Below are 8,478 nucleotides of genomic sequence, written 5' to 3'. Positions count from 1 at the left end.
GGGCTGGCGCCGCGAAAAGCGTGACGAAGAGGCCGCGCAGCTCTTCCCAGGAGGCCACAGAAGGCTCTAGCAGACTGAGAAGCTAGGCGCGCGGTACACCTGTGACGGCCATGGGGAACCAATTAGCCATGACCTTGTCGTCGCCGCCTTCCGCTCAGACGGCCTCCTCATACGCCCGGAGGAAGCCTGCCGGGTCCGCCGTGCCGTCGTAGCGAGGTGGCATCTCCGGCTTGAACTTCTACGGCCACCGCACCTGCCGTAAGGCGGGGCCGAAGGCCCGGAGCCCCATAGCGCCTCTACGCGCGCCCGTCAGCCCGGACGGAGGGGCGGCGCTCGCCATGAGAGTGGAACGGGGGAGCAAAGCGGGCGGAACTGATGGGGAGGCGAAGCTTCGATGCAACCCTGCCTGGCGCGCCAAATGTCGAATTCAGGGCTCCACAGACCCTTGAGAGGTTCGAACACTGGGGTGCGTATGAAGAACTCCTTTTCCCCAACCTGCCGGCCCAACGATCCCACAGCCTAGCTCGACGAATCCAAGGGACAAGAGAAACAACCGTTTATCCTGGTTCGGGCCACCTTGCGGTGTAATACCCTACTCCACCTTTGTTGTGGATTGCCTCGAGGGGCTGAGGATTAACTAATACAGTGGATGAACAATGTCAGGAGGTGAGGTGTTCTTGGGCTCGATGAGCTAGGGAGATGGTCAGGGTGGAAAATGGAACTCCCCCCTTCTATGGTGGTGGCTAAGTCCTATTTATAGTGGCCTTGGTCCTCTTCTCAAATGTAGGCGGGAAGGGATCCCACAACGGCCAAATTCAAAGGAAGAGAACTAGTACAAGCTATCCTGACAAAAGTAGTCTTCGCGTGCAAAAGGCTCTGGTGGTGAAGCTGTAGCGGGCTCCGCGATAACCTCCGTCCTGTCGTCTTGGCGGTCTTGGTCTTGTTGTACCAATATGGAAACCTTTGCTTGATTCCTCAGGACTCCGCGCCTACGCTTGCCCCCTTGGCACCAAAGGGGAAACTGGTACACTGCGCCCGCTGGCGCCCGCCTGGCCTTGGTCGTCATGGCTCATGTCATGTGAACCTCGCGAGGTGCGCCTTGCCTTGATATCTCCGCTCCTCGGGAGCTAGCCTGGTGAGGCCGTCCCCTAGGAAGGTCTTGGTGTTGTCCGCCTCGCGAGGCTTGGCCCCTCGCGAGGATCTTGAGTCATTGCTGCTGAAACTGGGCCGTATCAGGCCGCTGATGGAGCCACGCCGTGGGCCGCAGGTAGGCAAGTCTGGTACCCCCGTTCTCAGGACACCGACAAAGTGGCGCGCTGCATGGGCGCCACTTGTCACAACCTGGGAATTTTCCCTTTTTTCATAGATCCGTTTATTCAAAACGTTTTATCTCTTAAACCATGCGGATAAATCTCGAACCGCTTACATCTTTGGACTCCTCGTGTCGAGATCTTCAGAACTAGATCCTATGTTGATAGGTTTTGACGAACTTTTTTTCACGAAAAAAACCAAACGAAGAAACCAAACCGGGAGCATGGGTTTTTTTGCTTTCCGAAAGAGGCACGTCCGTGCCTCTCGTGGATCGAAAAAAAGAGAAAATGCATTTTTTTCCGTTTCTGAGGAGGCACGACCATGCTTCTCACAAAAAGCACAACCATGCCTCCCGCGAAAACAAAACCGTGACTCATGAAAAAAACAGAAAGCGCGTTTTTTTCGTTTCCGAGAGGCACGGCCGTGACTCGTAAAAACACAACCATGCCTCTCGCAGAAGTAAAACCATGACTCTCGTGAAAGAAAAAAAACAGAAAGCACATTTTTTTCGTTTCCGAGTGGCACGGCCGTGACTCTCGCGAAAGCACACCCGTGCCTCTCGTAGAAGAAAAACCGTGACTCTCGCGAAAGGAAAAAAACAAAAAACATGTTTTTTGTTTCCGAGAGGCATGACTGTGACTCTCGCGAAAGCAAAACCGTGCCTCTCATGAAAGAAAAACCGTGACTCTCACGAAAGAAAAAAACACATTTTTACGCGTAATTTTTTTCGATTTTTATCCAAAAGCTAAGAAAGACCGGTGAAAAACTGAAACATCGAAAAGACCTGGTAAAAACATGGTTTAAAAAGCCGAAAACGCGTGCAAAAATAAAATCCAAAGAAAACACCCAAAATGCGACACATGACGAATGACTGAGAGCATGCCAAGTGACACTGATTATTGTGAGGCTTCCAAAGGAGTGCTCGTTAACTAGTTGCTCCCCGGCTTGCTGCTACCTTCTCCACCGACCAGGCCAAGCCCCAAGGTGAGCAACACGATATGCCACTATGTTGCACTCTGTGTGCCGCGTAGTTATTTCCTGGCCCACCGACCGCGTGAGCAACACGACATGCCTATGCAGCCCAACTCGTCCTTGTTTTGACCCGATATGTTTTTTCCCCGTTCTGCGATTTTAGTAAATATTCTAGACATGCATATCTCCAGGAATGCCACTGATTTAAAATGCTTACAATTAGATAACCGTGCATTGGATTAAAATGATTTATATATGAAACATGCATAGAATTTCATGTAGTTCACAATATCCAACTTTCATCCATGATAAAAATGTTTAAAATTGTTGTTTGCATTAATTTGCATAAATGCCATGCTAAAATGGTTTATTTCATAACTAATTAACTATAGCTCCGAATCAAATAAACTTTATATGTAAATGGGGTAAAAAAAATATTAAGATTAACATGCTGCATGTACTTTGCATGATTAACATAATTAAAATTCTATTTTAGGTAGAACAGTAGCAAATTTGGAAAATAACACATGGGGATTTTCTGGAATTGTTGTTTGTTGTTTTCCCTCATTTAAATTGCCTAGTTAGTGTAGTTTACTATGCTTCACCTCTTGCCATGTTTAACAACATTTAATCTTGGCATGTACATAAATGGCAATGAACTAGATAATTGAATGTGGAGTTTCATCAGTATGCAACTTGTTGGAAATTGTGCTTCACTTAATGTGTAGTATTGAGTATTGCATCTCGGACATGCATCATACTTGTTTGTGCATCATGCCATGATTATGTGATGTTTGTTTACCATGTTGTTTGCTTCTTTCCGGTTGTGCTTCTTCTCGTTAGCGTCCAATTACGTTGCGAAGTGTGAGGATTCGTTCGACTACGCTTGTTCGACTACTTCATGGATTTGGCCTTCTTGCAGATGGGATTTCAGGCAAGATGACCATTACCTTGGATATCACTACTATCTTTCTTGCTAGTTGTCTCGATGCTATCGCTATGTCTCGCTACCTATGACTTGTTTGCTAGCCTCCTAATTTACCATGATAAGCCTCTAACCCCCACCTTCTTAGAAAATCGTTGTTTGGCTATGTTACTGCTTTGCTCAACCCCTCTTATAACGTTGCTCATTGTAGGTGCAGTTTTAGGGTGTTCCATGTGGGGACATGGATATCATGGGATATCACAATATCTCTTGTTTAAATAATGCATCTATATACTTGGTTGTGTGTGTGGAAGGCTCGGACTTTTGCCTGGTGTTTTGTTCCACTCATGCCGCCCTAGTTTCCGTCATACCGGTGTTCTGTGTTGGGTTTCGTAGTAATTTCAAAAAATTTCCTACGCACAGGCAAGATCATGTGATGCATAGCAACGAGGGGAGAGTATTGTCTACGTACCCAACGTAGACCGACTGCGGAAGCGATGACACGACATAGAGGAAGTAGTCGTGCCTCTTCTCGATCCAACCGATCAAGCACCGAAACTACGACACCTCCGAGTTCGAGCACACGTTCAGCTCGATGACGATCCCCGGACTCCGATCCAGCAAAGTGTCGGGGAAGAGTTCCGTCAGCACGACGGCGTGGTGACGATCTTGATGAACTACAGCAGCAGGGCTTCGCCTAAACTCTGCTACAGTATTATCGAGGAATATGGTGGCTGGGGGCGCCGCACACGGCTAAGGAATAGATCACGTGGATCAACTTCTTGTGTCTTTGGTGCTAGCCCTGCCCCTCTATTTATATGTTGAGCCCCGGGGTCGAAACTTGGAGCAAAAGCCTCCTCAAAGTCGGTTTTGCCCGAAAGGCAAGAGTCCCACTCGGACTCCAGGACCAAACGCCACAATCCTTGGCGTCTGGCCCAGACGCCATGGGCCTCGGCGTCTGGCCCAGGGCCAGACGCCAGGGTCTCCGGCGTTTGGCCCCCTGGCCTCCACAAAACTCCTTTTTGCACCGACCTAAAGCCTCATGGGCTTGACCCCTTGGCCTAACCATATCATCCAATATATGAATCTTTACGTCTCGACCATTTCGAGACTCCTCGTCATGTCCCCGATCTCATCTGGGACTCCGAACTCCTTCGGTACATCAAAACATGTAAACTCATAATATAACTGTCATTGTAACCTTAAGCGTGCGGACCCTACGGGTTCGAGAACAATGTAGACATGACCGAGACACGTCTCCGGTCAATAACCAATAGCGGGACCTGGATGCCCATATTGGCTCCTACATATTCTACGAAGATCTTTATCGGTCAGACCGCATAACAACATACGTTGTTCCCTTTATCATCGGTATGTTACTTGCCCGAGACTCGATCGTCGGTATCCAATACCTAGTTCAATCTCGTTACCGGCAAGTCTCTTTACTCGTTCCGTAATACATCATCTCACAACTAACATATTAGTTGTAATGCTTGCAAGGCTTATGTGATGTGTATTACCGAGAGGGCCCAGAGATACCTCTCCGACAATCGGAGTGACAAATCCTAATCTTGAAATACGCCAACCCAACATCGACCATTGGAGACACCTGTAGTACTCCTTTATAATCACCCAGTTACGTTGTGACGTTTGGTAGTACCCAAAGTGTTCCTCCGGTAAACGGGAGTTGCATAATCTCATAGTCATAGGAACATGTATAAGTCATGAAGAAAGCAATAGCAACATACTAAACGATCGGGTGCTAAGCTAATGGAATGGGTCATGTCAATCAGATCATTCTACTAATGATGTGACCTCGTTAATCAAATAACAACTCATTGTTCATGGTTAGGAAACATAACCATCTTTGATTAACGAGCTAGTCAAGTAGAGGCATACTAGTGACACTTTGTTTGTCTATGTATTCACACATGTATTATGTTTCCGGTAAATACAATTCTTGCATGAATAATAAACATTTATCATGATTATAAGGAAATAAATAATAACTTTATTATTGCCTCTAGGGCATATTTCCTTCAGTCTCCCACTTGCACTAGAGTCAATAATCTAGATTACACTGTAATGATTCTAACACCCATGGAGCTTTGGTGCTGATCATGTTTTGCTCGTGGAAGAGGCTTAGTCAACGGGTCTGCAACATTCAGATCCGTATGTATCTTGCAAATCTCTATGTCTCCCACCTGGACTAGATCCCGGATGGAGTTGAAGCGTCTCTTGATGTGTTTGGTCCTTTTGTGAAATCTGGATTCCTTTGCCAAGGCAATTGCACCAGTATTGTCACAAAAGATTTTCATTGGACCCGATGCACTAGGTATGACACCTAGATCGGATATGAACTCCTTCATCCAGACTCCTTCATTTGCTGCTTCCGAAGCAGCTATGTATTCCGCTTCACATGTAGATCCCGCTACGACGCTTTGTTTAGAACTGCACCAACTGACAGCTCCACCGTTTAATGTAAACACGTATCCGGTTTGCGATTTAGAATCGTCCGGATCAGTGTCAAGGCTTGCATCAACGTAACCTTTTACGATGAGCTCTTTGTCACTTCCATATACGAGAAACATATCCTTAGTCCTTTTCAGGTATTTCAGGATGTTCTTGACCGCTGTCCAGTGATCCATTCCTGGATTACTTTGGTACCTCCCTGCTAAACTTATAGCAAGGCACACATTAGGTCTGGTACACAGCATTGCATACATGATAGAGCCTATGGCTGATGCATAGGGAACATCTTTCATATTCTCTCTATCTTCTGCAGTGGTCGGGCATTGAGTCTTACTCAATTTCACACCTTGTAACACAGGCAAGAACCCTTTCTTCGCTTGATCCATTTTGAACTTCTTCAAAATTTTGTCAAGGTATGTGCTTTGTGAAAGTCCAATTAAGCGTCTTGATCTATCTCTATAGATCTTAATGCCTAATATGTAAGCAGCTTCACCGAGGTCTTTCATTGAAAAACTTTTATTCAAGTATCCCTTTATGCTATCCAGAAATTCTATATCATTTCCAATCAGTAATATGTCATCCACATATAATATCAGAAATGCTACAGAGCTCCCACTCACTTTCTTGTAAATACAGGCTTCTCCGAAAGTCTGTATAAAACCAAATGCTTTGATCACACTATCAAAACGTTTATTCCAACTCCGAGAGGCTTGCACCAGTCCATAAATGGATCGCTGGAGCTTGCACACTTTGTTAGCTCCCTTTGGATCGACAAAACCTTCCGGTTGCATCATATACAACTCTTCTTCCAGAAATCCATTCAGGAATGCAGTTTTGACATCCATCTGCCAAATTTCATAATCATAAAATGCGGCAGTCGCTAACATGATTCGGACGGACTTAAGCATCGCTACGGGTGAGAAGGTCTCATCGTAGTCAATCCCTTGAACTTGCCGAAAACCTTTTGCGACAAGTCGAGCTTTGTAGACAGTAACATTACCATCAGCGTCAGTCTTCTTCTTAAAGATCCATTTATTCTCAATTGCTTGCCGATCATCGGGCAAGTCAACCAAAGTCCATACTTTGTTCTCATACATGGATCCCATCTCAGATTTCATGGCTTCAAGCCACTTTGCGGAATCTGGGCTCACTATCGCTTCTTCATAGTTCGTAGGTTCATCATGATCTAGTAGCATGACTTCCAGAACAGGATTACCGTACCACTCTGGCACGGATCTTACTCTGGTTGATCTACGAAGTTCAGTAGTATCTTGATCTGAAGTTTCATGATCATTATCATTGGCTTCCTCACTAACTGGTGTAGGTGTCACTGAAACAGTTTTCTGTGATGAACTACTTTCCAGTAAGGGAGCAGGTACAGTTACCTCGTCAAGTTCCACTTTCCTCCCACTCACTTCTTTCGAGAGAAACTCCTTTTCTAGAAATGATCCATTCTTAGCAACGAATGTCTTGCCTTCGGATCTGTGATAGAAGGTGTACCCAACAGTTTCCTTTGGGTATCCTATGAAGACACATTTCTCCGATTTGGGTTCGAGCTTATCAGGTTGAAGCTTTTTCACATAAGCATCGCAGCCCCAAACTTTAAGAAACGACAACTTTGGTTTCTTGCCAAACCACAGTTCATAAGGCGTCGTCTCAACGGATTTTGATGGTGCCCTATTTAACGTGAATGCGGCCGTCTCTAAAGCATAACCCCAAAATGATAGCGGTAAATCTGTAAGAGACATCATAGATCGCACCATATCTAGTAAAGTATGATTACGACGTTCGGACACACCATTGCGCTGTGGTGTTCCGGGTGGCGTGAGTTGTGAAACTATTCCACAGTTTTTCAAATGTACACCAAACTCGTAACTCAAATATTCTCCTCCACGATCAGATCGTAGAAACTTTATTTTCTTGTTACGATGATTTTCAACTTCACTCTGAAATTCTTTGAACTTTTCAAATGTTTCAGACTTATGCTTCATTAAGTAGATATATCCATATCTGCTCAAATCATCTGTGAAGGTGAGAAAATAACGATATCCGCCTCGAGCCTCAATATTCATCGGACCACATACATCGGTATGTATGATTTCCAACAAATCTGTTGCTCTCTCCATAGTACCGGAGAACGGTGTTTTAGTCATCTTGCCCATGAGGCACGGTTCGCAAGTACCAAGTGATTCATAACCAAGTGGTTCCAAAAGTCCATCAGTATGGAGTTTCTTCATGCGCTTTATACCGATATGACCTAAACGACAGTGCCACAAATAAGTTGCACTTTCATTATCAACTCTGCATCTTTTGGTTTCAACATTATGAATATGTGTATTACTACTATCGAGATTTAATAAGAATAGACCACTCTTCAAGGGTGCATGACCATAAAAGATATTACTCATATAAATAGAACAACCATTATTCTCTGATTTAAATGAATAACCGTCTCGCATTAAACAAGATCCAGATATAATGTTCATGCTCAACGCTGGCACCAAATAACAATTACTTAGGTCTAATATTAATCCCGAAGGTAGATGTAGAGGTAGCGTGCCGACTGCGATCACATCGACTTTGGAACCGTTTCCCACGCGCATCGTCACCTCGTCCTTAGCCAATCTTCGCTTAATCCGTAGCCCCTATTTCGAGTTGCAAATATTAGCAACAGAACCAGTATCAAATACCCAGGTGCTACTGCGAGCATTAGTAAGGTACACATCAATAACATGTATATCACATATACCTTTGTTCAACTTGCCATCCTTCTTATCCGCCAAATACTTGGGGCAGTT

The sequence above is a fragment of the Triticum dicoccoides genome, chromosome 4A (assembly GCF_002162155.2).
Source record: "Triticum dicoccoides isolate Atlit2015 ecotype Zavitan chromosome 4A, WEW_v2.0, whole genome shotgun sequence".
NCBI lineage: Eukaryota > Viridiplantae > Streptophyta > Magnoliopsida > Poales > Poaceae > Triticum > Triticum dicoccoides.
Note: the sequence above shows the minus strand (reverse complement) of the source record.